This window comes from Symphalangus syndactylus, chromosome 12 (assembly GCF_028878055.3).
Source record: "Symphalangus syndactylus isolate Jambi chromosome 12, NHGRI_mSymSyn1-v2.1_pri, whole genome shotgun sequence".
In the NCBI taxonomy this organism is placed as follows: domain Eukaryota; kingdom Metazoa; phylum Chordata; class Mammalia; order Primates; family Hylobatidae; genus Symphalangus; species Symphalangus syndactylus.
In genome coordinates, this window is record NC_072441.2 from 31428674 (window position 1) to 31453176 (window position 24503).

The 24503-nt window shown below is 39.8% G+C and overlaps 1 long non-coding RNA gene across 1 annotated transcript in view; it reads left to right on the top strand.

Moving 5' to 3' along the window:
• The window catches only part of LOC134733668 (uncharacterized), a 54586-nt gene extending 36495 nt beyond the window's left edge, over positions 1-18091 (top strand). The window contains exons 4-7 of the long non-coding RNA XR_010117310.1: positions 5989-6116; positions 11825-11912; positions 12694-12796; positions 17686-18091. This is a non-coding gene — a long non-coding RNA (uncharacterized lncRNA). The remainder of the gene's footprint in view (positions 1-5988; positions 6117-11824; positions 11913-12693; positions 12797-17685) is intronic.
• The last annotated feature ends 6412 nt before the right edge of the window (positions 18092-24503 follow it).

Genomic DNA, 24503 nt, shown 5'->3' on the forward strand with positions numbered 1-24503 from the left:
AAAGACAAAACTGTCAAATACAATAACTACAACAAAGTTTTAAGAGGCAGAGTGTATAAAAAGATAAGAAACAACAAAAAGTTTAAAAAGTCAGGGGGATAGAGTTAAAGTGTAGAACTTTTATTAGTTTTCTCTTTGCTCTTTTTGTTGTTTTTTTGTAATCAGAGTTAAGCTGTCATGAGTTTAAAATAATTAGTTATAAGATATCATTTACAAGCCTCATGGTAACCTCAAATTAAAAAAACCTACAACAGATACACAAAAAATAAACAGCAAGAAATTAAAGTATACTACCAGAGAAAAATCACTTTTACACAAAGAAACCGGGAAGGAAGGAAAACCAAAAATCAACCAGAAAATAAATAAAACGGCAGTAGTATCATATGATCCAGCAATCTCAATGCTGAGTTAGAAAAGATAGGAAATTGGTACATCCAAGAGATATCTGCACCCCCATGTTTATTGCAGCACTATTCACAATAGCCAAGATTTGGAATCAACCTAAGTATCCATCAACAGGTGAATGGATAGAGAAAATGTGGTACATATACACCAAACTGGTCCAACCCACGTCCCATGGGCCACATGTGGCCCAGGATGGTTTTGAATGCAGTCCAACACAAATTCGTAAACTTTCTTAAAACATTATGAGATTTTTTTTGTGTTTTTTTTTTTTAGCTCATCAGCTATCATTAGTGTTAGTGTATTTTAAGTGTGGCCCAAGACAATTCTAACAATGTGGCACATGGAAGCTAAAATGTTGGACACCCCAAATGGAATATTATTCAGCCTGTCATTTGCAACAACATGAACGGAACTGGAGGACATTGCGTCAGGCACAGAAAGACAAATTTTGCATTTTCTCACTCATATTTGGGAGCTAAAAATTAAAACAATGGAACTCATGGAACTAGAAAGTAGAATGATGCTTACCAGAGGCTGGGAAATGTAGCAGGGAGTAGAAGAAAGAGTGGGGATAGTTAGTGGGTATAAAAATATAGGTAGAATGAATAAGAACTAGTATTTAATAGCACAACTGGGTGACTTTATTTTGTTCTTAAGTTCAGGGGTACATGTGCAGGATGTGCAGGTTTGTTACATAGGTAAATGTGTGTCAAGGGGGTTTGTAGTACAGATTATTTCATCAGCCAGGTATTAATATGGTATTATCCATTAGTTAGTTTTCCTGATCCTCTCCCTCCTCCTACCCTCTGAGAGGCCCCAGTATGCATTGTTCCCCTCTGTGTCCGTCTGTTCTCATCGTTTAGCTCCCCCTTCTAAGTGAGGACACATATGTCTGGTTTTCTGTTCCTGCATTAGTTTGCTAAGCATGATGGCCTCCAACTCCATCCATGTTCCAGCAAAGGACATAATCTCATTCCCTTTTATGGCTGCATAGTATTCCATGGTGTATATGTACCACATCTTTTTTATCCAGTCTATCGTTGATGGGCATTTAGGTTGATTCCATGTCTTTGCTATTGTGAATAGTGCTGCAATGAACACACATGTGCATGTGTCTTTATAAAAGAATGATTTCTATTCCATTGGGTATATACCCAGTAATGGGAGTGCTGGTTCAAACGGTATTTCTGTCTCTAGGTCTTTGAGGGATCATCACACTATCTTTCACAATGGTTGAACTAATTTACACTCCCACCAACAGTGAAAAGCATTCCTTTTTCTCCACAACCTTGCCAGCATCTATTATTTTTTGATTTTTAGTAATAGCCATTCTGACTGACGTGAGATGATATCTCATTGTGGTTTTGATTTGCCTTTCTCTAATGATGAATGATGCACAGCTGGGTGACTTTAGTCAACAATAATTTATTGTATATTTAAAAATAACTAAAATAGTAGAATTGGAATGGCAGTAATATAAAAAAATGATAAATGTTTGAGGCGATGGATACTCCAATTACCCTGATGTGATTATTACACATTGTATGCCTATATCAAAACATCACATGTACCCCATAAATATATATACCTATTATATACCCACAATAATTAAAAATCCATTTTTTTAAAAAAAGGCCTGGTGCCGTGGCTCATTCCTATAATCCTAGCACTTTTGGAGGCCAGGGTGAGAAGATCACTTGAGATCAGAGTTCAAGACCAGCCTGAGCAACATAGCAAGACTTTGCCTCTAAAAATAAAAATAAAAAATTAACCAGGTATAGTGGTAAGCACCTGCAGTACTAGCTACTTGGGAGGCTGAGGGAGGAGGATCACATGAGTCCAGAAGTTAGACGTTGCAGTGATCTATGACTGCACCACTGCAATCCAGCCTCTGCAACAGAGTGAGACCCTGTCTCTATGAAATTTTTTTTTTAATTTACAGAGGTACCTGCACTTCCATGTATATTGCAGCATTATTCACAATAGCCAAGATATAGCAGCAACCTGAGTGTCCATCAATGGATAAATGGATAAAGAAAAAGTGGTATATATACACAATGAAATATTATTCAGCCATAAAAAAAATGAAATCCTGTGATGTGCAGCAACATGAATGGAAGTGGAGGACATTTTGCTAAGTGAAATAAGCCAGACTCAATAAAATAAATATTGCATGTTCTCATTAATATGTGGAAGCTAAAATGTTGATATCATGAAGAAATAAGCCAGATTCAATAAGACAAATATTGCATGTTCTCATTCACATGTGGAAGCTAAAATGTTGGTATCATGAAGATAGAGAGTAGAATGATGGTTACCAGAGGCTGGGAAGGGTAGCGGCAAAGGGGATATGAAGAGAGGTTGGTTAATGGGTACAAACATACAGTTATATAGAAGGAATAAGTTACAGTGTTTGATAGCACAGCAGAGTGACAAAAGTTAATAATTTATTGCATATTTCTAACTAGCTAGAACAGAAGATTTGGAATGTTCCTAACACAAAGAAATGATAAATGTTGGGGGTGATGATTATCCTAATTATCCTGATTTAATCATCATGCATTGTATGCTTGTATCAAAATATTACATATACTCCATAACTAGATACAATTATTATGTATCAATAAGATAAATAAACAAATAATAAAATCAAATTGGAAGTAAGTGTATGTTTTCCAAGGGGAAATAGGGGAGGGGGTATGGTGGAGGGACTTCAGATATCCGAAAAGACAGATGTATGGAAGCAAAAAGTAGTGGAGAGATGGTAATTAGACCAATTTAGTGGACTGGCTGAAGGTTCTTTTATGAATGTTGTTGGCAGTAAAGCTAGAAAGCTCATTAGTGACAACACAGAAGAGCTTACATGTAAGACTGAACATGTTTGTTTATTCTCCTGCAATATACAAACATGTTGTATATTGTATATATACATGTTGTATATACAAACATGAGGGATCCCCACAGACTAGGAAGTAAGGAAGACAAAGAACCAAACTACCATTAATGTGAGGATGGTGTGCAGTAGATTGCGGGCAGCAAGGCAAATTCATCTGAAGCCTTTTCCCAGTTAGAGAGAGGTCAGGTGAGAACTAGTTTCTATCAAAGTGGAAGTTTCATCAGTCAAGTCACATCTAGAGTTGAGACAAGAGACTGAAAAACAAATACTCTGTGAGACACTTAGACCCAGAGCCAGGCTAGAACATCCAAAATCTATTTACCCATCTAAAAAGCAAGTTGAAATGTGGCAACCAAGGTGTAGAGCCAAAACAGGGTAAAAGTAACCGAGAGATCCAGCCAGGATGGACAGGGCAGAAGGAGGCAACAGTAGGAAATTCCTAAGTCAGAGTGCAACTACTGGGCTAATAGGCTGCCACAGGCCCTTGGGGAGAGTCAGAATGCAGATGGGGTTGCAAATATAAGAGATATTTCAAAATAATAATGCATGAGACTTGATGACTGTTAGAAGCCAAAAGTGAGAATAATTGTCAACACAGTGACCAGAAAAATGGTAATGCCATTAACAGAAAGGGGGAGGAAAGTGAGAGTTAGTTTTGAAAGGTGGGGAGAAGATGAAGAGTATGTTTTTGGACATGTTACTTTGAGGTGATGCCAGGTCCTAGTAGAAATGTCTTCATGGTCATTGAAATGTGAGATTGGAGGTCAGGATGGTAACCAGGCCTTAGTTTGTATAGATATACCACAGGATCATATAGAAATGCTTGAAGTTTCAAAAAGGCAGAGAGGGTAAGAAGGGAGAACAATCAAGAGCCAAAATCAGAATCTCACTGTTTGGGACAAAATAGAGAAAAAAAAGTAGAAACAGAGAAAAAAGAAGTGACTGAAGTGACTGAAGAGGTAAGAAAAAACTTAAAGCAGACTGATGAAAAAGGTAGGAAGAAAATTAAAATAGATGAATGTCATAGAACCTGGAGAGGAATATACAAATGGCAGTGTTCACTAGGTCAGAGTAGATGCCGTGGGATAATAGCTTCAGGTACTCACCAGTGTGTCTTCCAGTCCCCTCTACATCCTCATCCTCTGCCCATTCCCCAGCACTTCCTCACATAAGTAGCTCCCCCTACTTGGTCAAGACATCATTGCCTCCAGCGGGTAGCAGAAAGAAATGGTCAACCCTCATATTTGAATTTCAAAGTAGGCTCTTGAAGTTAATAGGTTTTTGAGTTTTTAAAGAGACTGAGCTGTAGAACTGAGGCCTAGGATTTCTTCTTATAAAGAGCCAGAGTAATACCCACTTGCCATCCTCTCAGAAGTTTCAAGAGCAGAAGGAGAAAGCTTAGTCCCTGACAGGTCCATATGGAAGGTCTTTTTCCAGCCCACTCCAAGAACTGGTCTTCGGGAAGTGTGGTGGATACCAGGCCCACCATAAAACTTCGGGGGATTTCCATAAAGGAATTTGTGTCTGCTTCATATCTGCAACTCCGAAAATGAAACACAGATGACCTCAAAGAAGTGCTTTGAACACAATGAGAAGAAGTAGTGGGACAGATAGCCTGATGGCAGCTCTGGGTTGTTCATAGCCCCAAAGAGGGATGAGGCTAACCAAACCTTCCCTTCGCTCCAGAGAATAAATTATACAAACGAAACAGCCAGAGGCCCAAATATCTTATAGTCCATGAAGACCACATCTGAAGATACCAATGTGGACTGTGCAAATAGGAAACCAGATGCAGACCCAGTGTACGTGAGCATGCACAATTACCAGCCACCTCAGTAAATTCCAGAGCAGAATTCTCTGCTTATCCAATGCCATAACGCCATATGCGATGCCCCCAGTCCCTGCCCGCTCGTAAAGGAGATGCCATCCTGGGAGAAGGAAAGAAAAGAAAGTGCTCTGAACTGGACTACATTTAAACCTAAATAACTGGAAAATTACTGTATTCTCCTGAGTTTACCTCAAGTAACAAGATAAAGCTTTCTGCCATCAGGAGGAAACAGGAGCTGGAAGTAGAAATTAAATTTAGTTATGGGAAAATAAAGTGAGTTGCCATTTTTGCACACAAGAATATGTGTCTGTGAAACTTGTATCTGCTACACATACAAGCCTAACAACTATTTTGATCCATGAAAAATCACAATATTCTATTTTTGATACAGACAAAGGCACAAAAATGCTAAAAAAAATTAAGGACAAAATTGTGCTTAAGCAATATGTAACAGTGCTGCAGCATTATATATAAGGTTATGGGTGTTGGTGAAAAATAAATTTTGTATTCTGTTGTATATAATTGATACATTCACTCAGTTTTTATTACTGCTCTTCCAGCGATGGCTATAAAGGGTAGCAAATATCATTTGTACGGCTTAAGTTTATCAAATACCATTCAATTTCTATTCTATGAATATATTAATAGAATCTCCCAGAAACAAGTCAGTAGAATGTTTTTGAAATTACTTCAACAAAAGATCAATTTTACCTCAAAATATCATATCATGGAAGAAGGTGCTTTTAAAAATTTATTCATTATTCCATCTGAGGGATGTAAGTAAAGTGTAGTGTAATTTAGACTAATGAAAAAAGCTTTATAATCTAACTCCATTTACTACTCTGAATTAATGTCATAGAATACTTATTAAGATAAAAGGAGCAGTGTGCTACTTCAGTGTCAAGCAGTGTTGGATTTAATCAATTTCAGATGTATACAACCCTGGCTTTCCCAGGCACCCCAACCAGATAGCAGAGAGGCAAGGGGGTGAGTATAGCAAAACTAGGTAATGAATGTAGTCTTTGGTGCTGAACTTTTACCCAGCAGAATTACTGAAATTAATCAGTTTTGCACTGCAAAATTTCTCAGGAACCTCAACTCTCTTCTATTTTAGTGTTAATTCCTTTATCAGACAGGGGACTTACTGAGAGGTTCAGGAAGTCTTTGTTCCCCATCGTTTGCTCAAGCATGCCATTATCAATCTAGATAGATCTCGTCTAAATTTCTGATTAGTCCTTTCAGGTGTCCATTACAGAAAACCCGTAATGGGTATGTGGATTAGTTCTACTTCTAGGTGCTTCCTATAGTAGACAAAATGTATTAACCCTAAAATACAAAAGGCATTTCCACTGCAGAAACCCAAAATCCATTCTCTGGCACATGCCATGATTCATGATTTATCAAAGCCTAGAAAGCTCATGCCTGCCAGGGGGCTCTCAGAATAAGACCACCATGCTCTCAGCTTCTACTTATCCAATGGCTAGAGTAAGGAGTGGAGGCGGGGAGACTTATGTGCTCTTGAACTCACAGTCCATCATCAGCAAACTCTTATTTTCTCAATCTCTTCTGTCAACATTTCTCCCACCTTCTTGCTTTACTGTAAACTTGGCTCTCCCCAGAGCCCTCTCATGTGGTAGCTGTTTTTCTTTCATATTTCTGAAAATATTGCGCCTGCGGGTAACACAGAAGTAGGCGTCCTCCCTTTTTCACTCCAAATAATTCTCTTTTCATCCCCCCTAACACTCTCTAACTTTGAATCTCATATCACCTGACTAGACAATACCATTGCCTCTTCTTGTTGCAGGCATCCACCAGATTTCAATTACAGCTCACGGTCACCCTCTTCAACATTATTACTGTCTTAATTCTTAGTGATTTCAAAATCCACATAGATGATCCTTCCAATACTCTAGCCTCTAACTTCCTTTACCTCCCCTTCTCCAGGATCCTGTTTATCACCACCATTGCTCATTCTTATGGTGTATCTTAGACTTTAAAATTACCAAAAATTGCAACTCTTCCTTAACCTAAATTTCCACCATCCATCTTCCCACCACCATCTATTTACCTTCTCTCCCCTCCTCTCCCTTGCCCTCCCCTCCCCTCCTCTCCCCTCCCTTCCCCTCCCTTCCCCTTCCCTTTCCTTCCCTTCCTCTCCCCTCCCCTGCCCTCTCCTCCCCTCCCCTCCCCTTCCCTTCCCCTCCTCTACCCTCCCCTCCCCTTCCCTTCCCCTCCTCTACCCTCCCCTCCCCTCCCCTTTGCTGACAATCTCACTCTGCATCCAGGCTGGAGTGCAGTGGCACAATCTCTGCTCACTGCAACCTCCTCCTTTTAGGCTCAAGTGACCCTCCCATCCAGCCTCCCAAGTAGCTGGGACTACAGGTGTATGCCACTACACAAGGCTAATTGTTGTATTTTTTGTAGAGACAGGATCTCACTTTGTTGCCCAGGTTGGTCTCTAACTCCTGGGCTCAAGTAATCTGCCTGCCTTGGCCTCCCAAATTGCTGGGATTATAGGCATGAGCCACCACATTGCCGCTATTTTTCTTAGAACCCTGTCTCCAAAGATAAGATTTCTGACCATGTCAAAGCCAACAATCTACTGATTCTGCCACCTTTTCACTTTCCCTCACCTCATCAAGGTCCTCACAGTCCTCTTTCTGTAACTTAACATCTGTGTTCAATTATTATAATCAGTTCTCTTGTATTCATGCTTACTTCATCATGCTTCAGCATACACCTTACATGCTTGGCTAAAGCCTAAACCTTGTTAAATCCAACTCGCAATTGATAACATGGTCACATCCCATATCAAATCCATTATCAAACATGTCTTCAGAATATAACCTAAATACAACTGATTTTTATCACCTCCACCATCAACAGCCTGGTTTTTATCACCTCCACCATCAACAGCCTGGTCTAAGCCACCGTCGTCTCTCTCTGGATCATTGTAATAGCCTCCTGGTTTCTCTGCCCTTGCTTCCTAGACTCTGTGCTCCAAACAGTAGCTATCCACAGTCAATCTGTAAGTCAAATCATGTCATTCCTCTGCTCAAAACACTCCAATCACTTCCATCTGACCCAGAGTAAAAGCTAAAGTCTTCGGAGTGACCTACAAGGGCATATCAAACAAATATTTGCAGTAAATAAATATTTGTTGAATGAATGAACATGTATGCATAAGGGACCATTCAAAAACTCATCTATAGCATCTGGGGATGCCTTCTCTGTGCTCTCCTCCTTTCAAGGCTAAGAACTGCAGACTCAAAATGCATCTGACAAGCTCAAAATTGACATCTGATATACCCTCCAGACCATCAGTGGAATATTTTTTTTTAATTCGACTTGAACTCTGTGAGGTCAAGATTCAAGTGTTTATTTTTTTTTTTTTTTTTTTTTTTTTTTGAGACGGAGTCTCGCTCTGTCGCCCAGGCTGGAGTGCAGTGGCGCAGTCTCGGCTCACTGCAAGCTCCGCCTCCCGGGTTCACGCCATTCTCCTGCCTCAGCCTCTCCGAGTAGCTGGGACTACAAGCGCCCGCCACCACGCCCGGCTAATTTTTTTGTATTTTTAGTAGAGACGGGGTTTCACTGTGGTCTCGATCTCCTGACCTCGTGATCCGCCCCCCTCGGCCTCCCAAAGTGCTGGGATTACAAGCGTGAGCCACCGCGCCCGGCCTCAAGTGTTTATTTTTATAGCCCTATCACTTAACATGGTGCCTGGCTCAGAGTAGACATGCATATATTTGCTGTGTACACTGCAAAATAAGATACGTTGGGGAGGAAAGGATCTATGTAGAACTGGCAAACCTGCCCAGAGTGGTTGGAGAAATTTAGGAACCAACATTACATAAATAAATCCCTGTTGCTACTCCTCCTGAAGAGTACTGCAAAAAACTCTCACCTCAGAAAGATCTTCATCAGAGATTAGCAACTGCAATTTGAAGGGCCTACCCCTATGAATTTCCCATTGGGATCCACATCTGAAATTCTAGTCTGGTTTCTCTGTCCTTGATCTTTTAATCTGTGTGGAACTTCTTCCAGTTGGCAGTACAAAACAAACTTCCTGTAGGTCAGTGTCAGTTGCTTTAGAGGATAACTGCCTACTCTTTTGGAATGACCCATTGGCTTCTCCAAAATGAATTTCATCTCTGTCACATAGTCTGTATTTTAAACCAAACCATCTTAAATGAATTCCTCTCAAGTGTGATGGAATATCGCCCAGGTATTTTTGTATGATATGGTAACAGAGACAAATAGATAGAAACTTCATTTTATTTACATAAAATAAAAACATATATGCTTTTATATTTATAGATACTTTCTGTAAAGAAAAATAAGATTCTACTAATAGTAGGTAAGCTTTGGCAATGGGATAGAATGTTGGCATAGAAGGTGAATAAGTAGAATTTTCTTTTTCACTTCTATGTCTTTTGAAATTTTAAATCCTTGAGTCTATGTTCTTGATTTGTTAATTTTTTATTCAACAAATATTTATCAAGCATATAATGTGGGCAAGGTGCCTGCTTGGCTAGACCAAAAGATAACTATCATTCAGCAGAAAATATAATTTCAACAATAAAAATCACTTCGTGTGCATGGATACTGGAATGTATGAGAGGAGAGGAAGAAATCCCTGGATACGAAGAACAAGATTCTAAATTCAGTTTAGCAGAAGTTCCAGAAGCCAATAGATGTTAGTGAATCTTTACCTGCTGCCACTGATGTGGGGTAGTAGCTTGAATTTCTTCATTCACCCTTCACAGTGACATGGAATGTCAGGCTAGCATCTATCCTGTGCTAGACCACATGCTGGATTCTTCTTTTGACCTAATAGAGTAAGGGGCCACCTGCTGCTCCAAGGAGGCAGAGGGACTCATGGTTCTCCTGCAACCAAACCCCGCTATTGCGTGCCCTTCAGCTTTACTGGGAGTTTTCACCTCCTGCAGATTCTCAGCACATAGGGCATACTATATCAGCTGGATTTACACTTTTCTTTGCCCCTAGAATAACACACAGTGGGGAAGGTCAAACTCTCATTCAATGGTGCCTTTTCCCATTAAATCCTCACAGCAGGTGTGCAGAGGAGCTCACTATCATCCCTCCCAGCCACACTTAGTGGTCACTTCTGCTTCTCAGCCTGCATGTCCTTGCTATCTGGACTCCTCTTCTCCTGCTAAAGCCCCTGCCTAGAGTTCTCTTCAATTTGGGAAGGAAGTTATATTATTTGTATACTTTGAAAATAGCTTAAATTAAGAAAAATCCCGAATTAATCTTTATAGAAATTCTGCAGATGTACTTTGTTTCTGTGTTGCCTTGTCCACTGGTCTCACTGAAGCCACTTCACAATAATAATAATAGCTAACATTTAATGAACACCGATTCAAGCTTTGCATGTATTAACTCATTGAATACTCACAACAACTCTCTACAGTAGTACTAATTTTATCCGCATTGTTCAGATGAGGAAATTAAGGCATTGAGAGCTTGAGTCACTTGCCAAAGAGCATACGTGACTTGCTATAAAGGGCAGAGCCGGGATTTAGATCCCATCCATCAGACTCTAGAATCTGCCTTCTTAACTGGTATACACTGCTTCTTCTTATCCAAAAATTAAAAAGAGATTTTTCTAAGAACAAAAAAAAATGAAGTGGACTTTAGTTCATTGCAGGTTTTCAAAGTAAAATTTTGGCCAGCTAGTTTCTATTCCACATTGGTTAAAATACAATGACATATATATTACAAAGAAATTTGTAATTAAAAAAATCCCCAAATCCTGCACAGGGGTGCAGGACAGTTGTCTCAGTGAACCTGCTTTGCGAAATTGGCACAGAGAGCAGGGTCTTGTCTGGCAAAATCATGGCTCTAGGGCAAAGAAAGACGGGCAATACTACCCATACCCAGCCCAGAGGAGAGACACCAACCTGGGGCAACAGGGGCTGTACATGAAGCTGAATGATCTATGGAGAAGAAAGGGTGATGAGTGGGATGTAGAAACAGGATCTTGCTATGTTAACCAGGCTGGTTTCTAACTCCTAGCCTCAAACAATTCTCCTGCCTCAGCCTTCCAGAGTGCTGGGATTACAGGCATGACCCACCGTGCCTGGCCTGGAACTTACTTTCTTACTGGGAGAAGGCCATCCAATAGAAACTATAAACAACAAACTGTCAAACTGTATAGTTTGTTAAGTAGTGATCAGTAGTATATAGAAAAATAAGACAGGAGAGAGGAATAGGAAGTTCTGGGGCAGTCAGGGAAAGGAGGTTTACAGTTTAAAATAAGGTTGTCAAGGAAGGGAAGGAACCACCGAGAAGAGGACATTAGAGCAAAGGCATGAGGAGGTTAGGGAATAGACCACATGGTAATTTGAGGGAAGAGCAGTCCAAGTAGAAGACACAGCGAGAGGCCCTGAGAAAAGAACATACCCGGAGGGACCTGGGAATCACAGGGAAGCAGAATGAAGAAGGCAGAGAAGGTTGGGAATAGTAGGAGATAGGTCATGAGGTCAGAACAAAGGAGTGGAGAAGTATAGTGTGTGTGTGTGTGTGTGTGTGTGTGTGTGTGTGTGTGTGTGTGTGTTTAAGGGTGGGTTACATAGGGCACTTTTGGCCACTGTAAAATAATTTTGGGTTTTTCTCTGATGTGTGATGGGTTTTGAGCAAAGAATGACATGATTGGACTTATTTTTTGACAGCACCACTCTAGTTGCTGAGTTGAGAATAGAGGCAGGTGGCAGAAAGTGAAAGCAGGGAGACCAGCAGGAGGCTACTGCAAAAATGCAGGTGAGAAATGATGGTATTTGGACCAAGGTGGTGGTAGTGATGACGGTGAAAAGAAGTTAGATTCTGGATATGTTGTGAAGCTACAGTCAACAGGATGTGAGTGATGAAAGAAAGATTCAAGAATAACCCCAAAGCTTCTGGCCTGGGCAACTGGCAGAATTCACTTGCCATTAACAGAGGTAGAAGAAACTTCACAAGGACCAGGAGAAGAGGGGATGATCAGGAAGCTGATTTTGGAATATTAAATTGGAGGTGCCAATTAGACTTTAGAGTGGAATTATCAAGTAGGCATTGTATACAAGAGTTTCTGTAGTTTGAGTAAAGCTCTAGACTGAGGATATAAATTTAGAAAGACTAAGGGCATATAGATGGCATATAAAGCCATGAGGCTGGATGAGATCATAAAGGGAGTGGGTCCATACAGAGAAAAACAAGGTGTCCAAGGGCTGAGTGCTGGTGCCCTTCACAATTAGCAGTCAGGGAGATGAACCAGTGAAATAACAAAAAAGGAACCATCAGTGAGGTAGAGAAAAATGTGGGATGTATTATTCTGCTGACTCTTGAGTTTATTGCTAATTTGAGTATTAGACTTCTATATATTCATATATTGATAATGTAAATCAACAACTGATTCTGAACTCCATCTGATTTTTTTCACCTGCTTTTAAAAAAGCAAATATGACACAAAGACAAGGTGAGGCAGAGGCTATAGCTAGAAAGCATTTAGTGCTCATAGATGAGTGGGGAAGAGGGACTGACGACAGAATGTTTGAATTTGCAGGTGTCTCAGAACATCCGGGAGTATGATTGCTGTAGTTGTCACATGGAAGAGAGAGAGTCATTGTAATCACAGGCGGCAGAAACACTGGGGCAGTATTGAAATTGTGAGTACACGATTAGGAGATCAGATCTGAACTAAGAAAATTCAGAAAGAAATATTTTTATTTAAATAATAAAAGATAGATATCTAGGTATAGGAAATATCCGGATGCTTTATAGCTTCTCTATTTTCATATCAGTGGTGTGGGTTTGCCTACATTATGTCATCCTGAATTAGGAAGCTTGAATGTTGCTGTTTTTTATTTAATGGATGTTAGTAAACATCTTTTCTGGTGTGGAGAAATGCTATGGATAAATAGGAAAAATAACAAAATCTCAGTATCCTTTGTTATTTATATGATTATAGAATTGGTAAATTATACTATTTTAGGAGTACATTCTTGTCATTTGTTATTCTTTTCACAAATAGTCTGTTTTCTCCATACTTTTTCCATCTAGACATGTACCTATTTAGCTCTTTAAAAGGAATTAATTTTTTGATGTTTCAGGACAAAATACTCCTACTAGTTTGGAGGAGAACTGGGAGCTAAAAATAATCTAATTGGCAAGCTTTTGAGTATTAAATAAAAAGTTCTCATCTCTCCATGTCCACTGTCTAAAAAACAAGTCTCAAGGATTTCATTAATGTCTGAAGTTTATTTTCACATTTTATTTTTATTTATTTTCCTATGATTCATTAAGGAATTATATTTTAGCTTAAAGATTCTACAAAGTAATACCAATAACAAACAGACTTTAACCTCAGTGTAAAGATCATCAGTTCAGTTTGGCCTCTTTCACCTGGGAATAAACCAGAAGTCTCTTACCAAGAACAGGGCCTCTGTAAAACTTGGCACTAGAAAGTTTAGTAATTTTATTCTCAATAAGGTGTTATCTCTTAAAACCCCACACTATTTGTCACCTGGAGCTGGAAAAGGTCTCCCGTAATACTTCGCACTGTCCTGTTAGTTATCCAAAATGATGTCAAGTCATTTCAGATTCAAGACATTTTATTCATTTTTCTTCGATTCTTAATATAACAGTGTTTTTGTTTGTGTTTTGTTTGTTTAACAGATTTCTTTCATTTCCCTTCATGTGGTGGTTTCCACCATGGTCACTGAAAGTTTGAAAATTTATAAGATGACTGCCTTCTGATCATTGTTACTGGTATTTCTTTTTAAGGAATAATTTTAATCAGATGCCCTTTGTACAAAACAGTTTTTCACAAAGCAAGCACAGACTCATAAAACTCAGGTGTAAAAGAGATGTTATACATCAGCTGAACCAAATTTCTTCTTTCACAAATGAGAAAACTAAGACTCAGATGGTTAAGTAATTTGGCCAGTGCCATATTGCTAGCTAATTAGCAGAGTTTGGTCAGGACTCCCTAGTCCTTCAGAACACATGTAAACCTTGTAGCTGGAATTATTTGTGTAATTATGAATGTATAGTCTGACTTACTCCACCCCCAAACACACATACACACACATGCTTAAGCTCTTTCCAGGGAAGAATTATCTGTTTTGTTCTCTGCTGAATCCCCAGTGCCTATCACAGGCTCTTGAATATAAATATCTGTAAAATAAAGGAATGAATGAATGAGTGGATATATTCAACAGATATATGTGCAGATACTACTATTATTTAGACAGCAGTGCTTGGTTTGGGAGATGTAAAGATGAATAAGACAGGGTCCAGAAGAGAGGCAGACACAGAAACCAAGGGCACAGGAGCCCAGGGGAATGACTCATTCTGGGAAATTGTGTTTCTTCTGGTCCTGCATTGAGAAGGCAGCTCTAGGGAATATGTACAGAGAGGTGCAGCCCTGAAGACCTTCATCACTTCCTGCAAGATCCAGCACATAGATCTCCACTCAAGACCTTGTACCCTATTTCCTCTTAGACAATTGCATATTGCATTTCTGTTCTGTTTTATTCTAGAAGAGTGGCTCATAGTAAGTTAAAAATACACCAATGTGTCCACAATTTCAGTGGAACAGATGACTCACAGTTCAAATCACATGAAGGGAAATGATTATAAGTCAGCTGTGAACTTATTGGTTCCAGAATAATTTAAGGCACTAGCCTGCCTAGTTCAATGAAGACACTGGTGGAATTTTTTCCACATGTGGTTCATAATCACGTGTAGAATTGATTTCCGAGTCTCCTCAGGAGCCTTCTGATGTTGCTATGTGGTGCTATAACATTAGAGAGGCTATGTAATAGTCAGGTTCAATATTTTTTCCATCAATGTGGGCACCAAAGGAGACAGATGAGGTTCCTTCTTTTCTGTGTTCACATTCAAACTTCCAGTCATGGGGCTGTGAAGAAGGGAGTGCTCTCAGCTCATATTAGCCACTCAACAAATTATTACCAGATCCTATTTTCCTAACAACTAATGAGAAAGTGGTATGTGCCACTAAAAAAGAATGGTGAACACTTCCCCAGGGGCATAAGTTATGCCCATCTATTAGATTTACCTTCTCTCTCCAGGAGGATGCCCAGGTTGGGCACTCCACCCTATGACTGAGATAAAGGTGAAGGTGCAGCTGCTAGATGTAGAAACGGTTAAAATAGGAAACAAGTTTGTAACACCAGTTCCCTAGTGCTAACATGGGTCAAGTATTTCAATGTGAAATGTCTCATATAGAAATTTAGCAGTGGGCAATGGCAATCAGCAGACTGTTTTCCAAGGGTCATTTGGGTAATATAAGCCTCCTGTATAGAGTAAAATAACTAAGAATGCTGGTTAAATAAAGATAAAGAAAAAATACATATCAAATCTTAGAGAATGTGGGAAATATGCAGCAGAGATATTCAATAAAAAATCTTTTCTTAATAACAGAAATACAATTCTAGAGAACCTGGAAAGTAAAAAATAAGTTCTTTGGCAGTATTAACAACAACAAAAAGGGGGTATTTTTACTATATAGTGTGTTTTGGCTGGTAGAGAAAGATAAAATGACCAAGACCTTGAAATTGAATGTCTAGAGGTGCTAAATCAACAGTGTTTTAAAACTCCTGCTAATGACCGATGCAGAAACAATACAAGAAAGCAAACAAAAAGACCTCTTTTGCTTCAGTGCATAGAGTATGAAAGTATATCTGTGAATTGGGATTAATAAGGTAGAGTTGTTCAGAGTTCATTGGAATCATTTGTACATATTCATATGTAAACTCATATTATACACAATTCAGAGTAGAGATGATAGTTTCTCCTGTGAAAGGAGGTATGATTAGCAGTATCGGTGGACATGTAAAACTATCTGGAACTGTCTACTCGTTTGGTTCCAGTACCTGTGCTCCTTGCCTAGTTGTTGATGACTGCCATGAAAGTGGTGATAGTTCACCATAAAACCATATTTACTCCTCAGAGAGCCTAGGCATTTAGTAGAGATCAATGACATTTACTAATATTTGCACAAACACAGAAAGTGAAGTTATTTTGGTAATAAATAATTTAAATTATTATGTATTCTCAAAGTCCTTGAAATCAAACTTTCTAACAACAATGAGTACCAAATTGCTTCTATAAATATATTTTTATGAAGATTCAACATATTTATTGGATGACTGGTCTAATGGCATATGAAGCAAATTAGATTACAGTGAAATCCACACTTTATTCAATAATTAAAACATTCCTAAGCTCTAGATGCTAACATATTTTCAAGCATTCAAGACTTTAGAGAGATGGTTCAAACAAAAATAAGCCAACAAACCCATGTTTACTAAGAACCAGGGTAACAAATACAGCTTAAAAACACCCACTTTGAAGTTGCACATAAGGACTTATATCAGCTGGTTTTTATATCTGGTTCATTATCACCATTTCTAATTTGCTTTAGAATCAGCTTCCTGAAGAGAATGAAAAGGTAAATGTGGGGAAGTAGAAGTAGCAAGGGCTGACTGAGGGCTGGCCATGGAGAAAACTGATCATCCCTTTTCCACACTCCCTTAGGTTCCTTTCATTTCAAAGTTAAGATTGCATCACCACATCTTTCTCAAGCTCAAATGACAAACTATTGCTACAGTTATAATGTTTTTGATGCACTGATATTAATTACCATTCTTATTCTAGTACTCCATGTACCTTGCCTCATAAAAGCATATTAAAAAAAATGCTACAGGATTTTATGGGAAGCAGTTATTTCATGATGCAGAAGCCGAGAAAGCTTTATGAAGAAGATGATATTTCAACAAGATCCTTGAAGCAGGAAGAATTTAGCCACCAGAACTGGAGAGGTATTCCAGGCAGGCAGACTACTCAGAGCATCAGACAAGTGCACCCAATCAATTCAACGTGCATTTACAATGAGGGAAAGGGAGTAATGGTTCAATGATAGATTAAGAAATTCAGTAGGCAATGAATTGGAATTTGGAGGCTGAGAATTAGGTTTAGTTTCAACTCTGCACTTAACAGCTCAATTAACCCTCACAATAATTCAGTGAGCTAGGGATTAATATGCTCATTTTCATAAAGGAGAAAACTGAGGCTTGGACTGGTTAATAAATTGTGGACATCAGATAGCTGAGTAAGAATGAGACAAGGCTAGAAATTATGACTCCACAGCCTATGCTCTTTCTACTCTATTTTTATAGTCTCTTTGGTTTAGTAGCCTTTTCCTTCGGGGAGATCATGAGCATTTTGCCACACTGGCTATGACTTTGTTTCCTAAAAACCTGGCACAGTGCTTGGCATATAGTACGTGATCAACAAATGTTAGCTAAATGAAAGTATGGATATCTAGCAACCCATTGTCACAGCAGAACTGGAGCACAGAAGAGCCAAGGCTGAAGATAAACAGGTAAAAAAGTCGCCTTCTCAGAGGCCATTGGTGTAACTCTAAGATAGATGAGTTGAAAGGTGTTTAGAATACATTTAAAAAGTATTTAGTGAATACGTCAGACTAAGCATAAGAATACTGTTTCCTTTTACTCTTACCAAATCGTAGATATGAAATGCCAGGGTGATTGTCCCCATGAAGCCACCAGCGCCATGTTAGGAAACACCTTCTTTTGAAAGTGGGTGCTCAGGACAACAGAGATACACAGAAACTTTTCTTCTGCTTTCATAAAAGTGACAGAGACGAGAGATAACCAAGGATCCCCGGTGAAATCCCACCATCAAGCCTAAAACAGCCTGAAGGCTGACAAACCAGACTGCTGGTCCCAGATGAAACCCGGAGCCAGACGGAGAACTGCCCCTGTTTACCCACCTTTTCTCAACTAATTCTTTCTGAATAATGCCCACATGAGCACTGGGGGGATGGGGTGGAGCCACGGGAATCCGTTCCTCGTGCAGCCCCACCTCGTGGGCGGTGGCCTGGCGTTCTGTTCAATCTGTGAGGTGGGAGTCTATTAGCAGGACCTCTTCTTTTTTTGCTGAGAGCTTTCTTTTAATAAATTCTGCTCTCCTCACCTTTCAATGTGTCTGCATGCCTAATCTTTCCTGGTCGCGTGACAAGAACCTCGTTTTAGCTGAACTAAGGAGCAAAAATGTCTGCATCAAAAGTAGTTCCAACATTGAGACTTCCAACATTTCATTAGCATGAAATAATCTTCACAAATAGCACCTTCCAGTTTCTGAAAATTACAAACAAGAACATTGTGGAAGACGAGGAATACAATACAACATTTCCTTAAAAGGAATATGCCATGGGCTTGCGTTATATTTTCTGGAGGTGAGATGATTAATGACCTCTGAGAATCTATTTGGAGCTTGTAATTTGAAAATAGATTAACTGATGAGAAGCTTTATTTTGATCCAAATAATGGAAGTGTAACAACAGGCTAGTTTTTAGAAACGGCATGAACAAGGTCATAACAATCTTTTTCTGTCCTAATGATTGTGATTCTGTAAAACTGGTGATCAGGGACAGCTGGATGGGAAGGACACCTAGCACCAATTATCAGAGATTAGTAGACACTCTATTTGTTTGATTTAAATTGCATCCTGTTTGTTAGCTACAGGCGTGAGAGATAATCGTGAAGGCAATTCAAATACTCGAGCACAAATCATAGTCATGAATAGAGAAACTTGGGTCTATAACTTGTTGCAATTAGTCTTCTTTTCCCCTACATCTCAAGATTAGTTAATGTTGATAGAATTTGAAAATGATAACCCTAGAAAATAATGGAGCAAATACATTTACAAATTTAAAGCACATCAAGCAATGGGGCTGCATATGCTCACAAAACAGAAGTAATATTTAAATGTATTATAAATTACTCAAATCATAAACTTACAGTATTTATTATGTACATGATAAACTGCATAAGGGTAAACCATGAAGACACATTTTTGGGTCAAGGCAGATGAGAAAAACAAAGGTACGTAAATAAGGAAGAAGGCAGGATAGAGGTACAAGTAACATTCTAAAGAGGATAAAGGAAGAAATCACATAAATCCATTAGGGCTAAATAAAGATGGCTTTTAGGGAGAAGGTTGTCTTTAAATGGAGCCTTGGAGGTATGGAAATATTTGACTAAGTACAAAACAGGAAACTAATCGTATTTATCAGGTTGGTGCAAAAGTAAATGCAGTTTTTGCCATTAAAAATAATTGCAAATGGCAAAAACTGCAATTACTTTTGCACCAATCTAATATTTAAGTGTAAATGGCCATGAGAGGCTAGTGAGTACCATAATGGATGGTGAAGAAAATGGTGGCCACTCAACATTTTTGCACAAGACAGGGACATTCTTGGAGAAATGTTTTAGTATTAGTTTTCCTCTGCACAATCTAAAATGTTGATTTATTTGGGGATTTATTTATTTAACTTAACCACTACTCATATATCTCCACTAGATCTTTAATTTTATGATTTCATCTGATTAGAAAAACAGTGTAAATGTTAATTGTATTGCAGAAGGACAATTAATAGAAGAAACGTGGTTAAACAGACTAGCTAAAAACAGGAACAGATGGTAAATTCTGGTGAGTTTTAAAATTTTCCAGCACACCAACATGAATGCCTTGTGACTACTGAGAAAAAACACATTTTATTTCTTGGATGGAAAGATTTTATCTTACTCATCCTAGGCTGATTAGTGTATGCATCACTAATACATTGTCCATGAGACATATAGTAAAGACAAAAATAAGCAATGTAAACAACTCAGAAGGGCATAGTGGTCCTGATACATATGTATGACTTAGACATTTTAGGCCTCTAGGCTCAACAGAATTGCTGCTTGTCAATAATGGTAAAAAGAATAATATAATAAAAACCTAAATGTGTTACTTGCATTCTGTGAAAACAAATTTTAAAAAATAATCTGTTTTAAAAAATAATCTGTTAAAAATGATCTGTTCGTTTTTCTCTAAGACCTCCTAAAGCTTTTACTTCTAAGCATATGTTAGAATATTTCTTTAAATCAAAACAATAATGTTTCTCTCTGTATTTTACCTGCAGCTTTGAAACTTAGAGGGTCTTTGGAGTTCAAGTTGCTCCCTTATTTATATCTATCATAACCAAGTTAGGATTACTGATTGATGGATGAAGACTAGATTTGATGGAATTACAGAGTTCACATGGGCAGGTAAAATATTTGTGCAGAAGGAACATTGAAGTTCTGAAACATTTAAGTTGCAAGCATATCCTGAAGCAAGTGTAAATTCCCCTCTTCCACTTGCACAGGAGGTTGTACAATGTGTGAGTCAACCTAACATGTAGGTTACCTTTAGAGCTCAAATGGCTGCTATAAGCCAAGGGTTGCAGATGAAAATGAAGAAATATGGTCAGTAAGCAGTACGGAGAACCTACCATCTGCCAGACTCCCTTCAGAGCCAGTTGTCCTGTTGCTTTTCTGGGTTGCATAGAGTCCTTTGTCATCTATCTATTAAATAATTTTGTTAGTAAGCCTCTTGAGGCCAATTGTCTCCACACTATCCTCAGGCCAAAAACCATGAAGTCATACTTGAGGATTTCTTTTTCTCTCATATACTACATCCAAGCTGTCAAGAAACCCTATTTGTTCTATCTTCAAAATATATCTAGAATTTAACCAGTTCTCATTGTCTCTGCTGCCAATATTTGAGTCCATGCCTTCGTCACCTCGCACCTGAGTCACAATAGCCTTCCAAGTGTTCTCCCCACTCCTACCTTTTCTCTCTTACCTATACCTAAACCAGCAGAGAAGCCTTTTAAAATGCAAGTCAGATCATATTAGTCTTGGCTTGAAACGTTTCTCTAACTTCCCATTAGAGAAGAACTGACAATGGTTTACAAGGTCCCAAGTGCTTTGGCCCCATTCCTCTCTGTTCTTCTCCTCCCTCACCCTGTTCCTGCTACACTAGCCTCCTCGCTGTTGCCAGAAAGTGCCAGGAATCTGCCCTTGCTAGGACATTTGAAGTGGTTGCTCTCTTGCTTTCTCAAACCTTTGCTGAAATTTCACCTTCTCAATGAGGCCTTCCCTGACCACTCTGTATAAAACTGAAGCCAGCCTTCTAGTTCTCCTTACCCTCCTCTACTTTTTCTTTTCCCATGGTATTTATCACCATCTAACAACAATTTCATATACTTGTTTATTATACCTGTTGCAAATTATCTCCTGCTCCTAGATAAATGCTCCATGCATGTGTTTTATTCACCTACGTGCCTGACAGCACAGCAGTGCCAGCGATGCCTGGCACACAGGAGATGCACAAGAAATATCTGTTGACTGAATGAATTATCATAAAACACTATTTTCATTGTGACTCGTAAATCATGTATTTATACACCATTATATTTCTAGACATTACGAAGACATTGCTTGAGCTAGATTTTCTCAGCACCTAAACATACTCCTACATGGTAAATCAGGAATCTCTATATATGGCATTTACTCTTTCAAGCCATCATGGTGTAATTTTTAAAGACTTCAACATATTTGTTTTTTAAAATAGAAAGTTTACTTTTTCCTGCTAGGGTACCTTTCTAAATTTCTTTGGCTGAGTCCTAAGCATTCTATAGATACAGCTATAGATATTTTATTCCTCCATTCATCTGTACCTATGATGACTCAGGGAAACATTCCCACCAAGAGCCTGAAGGATGCCCAGCCCTTTGGAAGTCCTAGTCATCATCCCAATGGTTATCCCTTTATTTATTTATTTATTTTTGAGATGGAGTCTTGCTCTGTCGCACAGGCTGGAGTGCAGTGACGCCATCTCGGCTCACTGCAAGCTCTGCCTCCCGGGTTCACGCCATTCTCCTGCCTCAGCCTCCCTAGTAGCTGGGACTACAGGCGCCCGCCACCACGCCCGGCTAATTTTTTGTATTTTTAGTAGAGACAGGTTTTCACCGTGTTAGCCAGAATGGTCTTGATCTCCTGACCTCGTGATCCTCCCCCTCTTTGGCCTCCCAAAGTGCTGAGATTACAGGCGTGAGCCACCATGCCCGGCCCCTGATGGTTATTCTTCCTCCCACTTCCTCAGCTGCTTCCACAGAACAGACCTGGAGCCTCTGCCCCCTTGTTTCAAATCAACCACTCTGATTTTCATCATCAGTTATCACTAACTGATATGTTCTTGTTTATGTCCTTTTTTGTATTTTTTAATCACTATGTGATGTTGTCTATGCATTTTTATTTGCTTATTGTTCATCTGCACTTCTTACACACACTCTTCATAGAATTTAAGTTCCTTGACAGCAAGGATCATGTCTGTTATTCACTGCTATATCTCAGAACCCAGCACCCTCTCTCAAGGCATGATGAGAAGGGAGTCTGTCCGAAGACATCCGACACGCAGTAATAATTTTGATTCATTACAGCTTGCAGGAAAGCAGTCCCAAATAAACAAAGGGCCAAGGGCCGTGAGCCTTCTATATAACCACACATAGAATTTCATCACAGGGAATGAGAGGCCAGCTTTCCCACAGCAAGGATGTATTTAGTGTCCCTTGTCCTTTCTCTTTCCTCTCTTTTGAACCATTAGCTTGGCTTTTAAGCATTATCCCTCTCTCATGTAGCCCCTCCCTACAAAGCCACAACTTCCTTTGCAAAAGTAATTACGAACATCTTCCTCTTTCACGCATCTCTCTCCACCCTGGCACACACCAAAATACACTAATTGTCTCTGCATAAGGCTACTTGAAAACTTGCCGTATCACCATTTACTACATTTTTCAGGCTATCTACAATTTTTAGTGCAGTGCAGTGCTGTCTTTCTTATCCATTCTCTTTTTACAAGCAAGTTCCCATCACTTGTCCGGTAACACTAAAGTACACTTAGAATTATGCATTTCTTCAAGGGAAGATAGGTGAGCCGTGCTCTGCCAGATTCTTGTCTGCAAAGAATGACCTTGAAAAGTCCTGGAGAAAGTGGCCTCTTCATTCCTGCGTGCTTCACCTCCACTGTGCCTGCTCACAAAGTAAGCCTTAATGCCACAGACCATCGTACTTTTCAAGCATCATTGCATAGGGAAGAGACACTGCTTTCACTACTGCCATAGCCAATCTTAAATAAGGTAAAGAAATACTAGAAGTTGGGACTGTAAGTGAAGTGGCATATTCTAAGGGCAAAAACCAATTTCCACGGAACTGAAATACCTGCCTCGTCTAAGGCAACCATATGACACACGGGTTCACAAGTGTTAAAACTTCATTTACTCCCTCAGGTAACACAAAGCTGCAGCTGTAGTTAAGGCTTGAGCTGCAGTTGTTTCTGGAACAAGAAATAGAACCAAGAAAAGATCTGCAAAGATGCACTTGAAATGGACATTCAGACTCTATAGTTTTTTAAAGCAGTGGCAGCTTTGCTTCTTTCTCCAGCCAGACCCCAGATACCAGTGCCTACCAAAGTGTCCTCTCTCACACACCCTCCTACAGTGTTAGGCTTTGTGGGAAGTTAGAGATCATATTCTCCGGGGGCAAGGACTATCTCCCAAACAGGCAATGAGAAGACATCTTAGCAGGGAATTGAGTCATCTTGGGAGCTAGGAGGAAGATGGGTTACACCTTGACAATGGTCTGCAGCAGGAAGATCCATTCACCATTATCCCTTAGCGCACCCACCCATACTCACTCATATTCCCCCAGCGGTGCTCCGATGCGACAGTGTCCACGGACTGCACACTCCTCAGGTCTATTTAATGATGCCCACCCTCCCCACCTACTAAACACATTTGCAATTCCAGCATCTCTAGCTCTCCACTACCACCCACCTTTCTCCTCCACTGTCCCTTCTTCTCCATGGAGATAATTAACTAGTTGACTACTTATTAGTCCTTCAGTTGATTAGGATTTCAGGCTCACACTAAGGCCTTATCCTAAAGTCTATGAAGATTTGTGACACCGACAGGGAAAAAATTCGAAACCAGCCAGCAAAACTTTCCTGAAGGATAGAGATACTCAATATCTAAAAATTATCTTAAGGGTTGGATTCCACACCGTGAATCCCCTTTCCCCCTTCCCCACAGCTCCCTATAGTGAAAGATCGGTAACCTTAGGAATAAATGATAAATCCTGTGACTACTAGGTTTTTCCTGGGAGTTCCTCGGGGACCCGGAGGTAACCGTGTATGTGCGTGCGTGTGTCTGTGTGTGTACAAGGTTCGGAGAAGCGAAACGGTCGCAGGTTCCTACAGACCCCGACCCTGTTCCCTTGGCCACCTGGTCCCGGGTAGCTGTATCCCTGGGCGGCGCACGCAGGGAAGCGTCGCGCTCTGGCGCCGGTGCGGCACCGAGGGGTATGACTGCGACCCCCTGCGCGCGCCCGCCCCCACCCCCGCACCTCGCGCCCGCCCGCGCAGCGTGACCGGCAGCCGCCGCAGACCCGGCTCGGG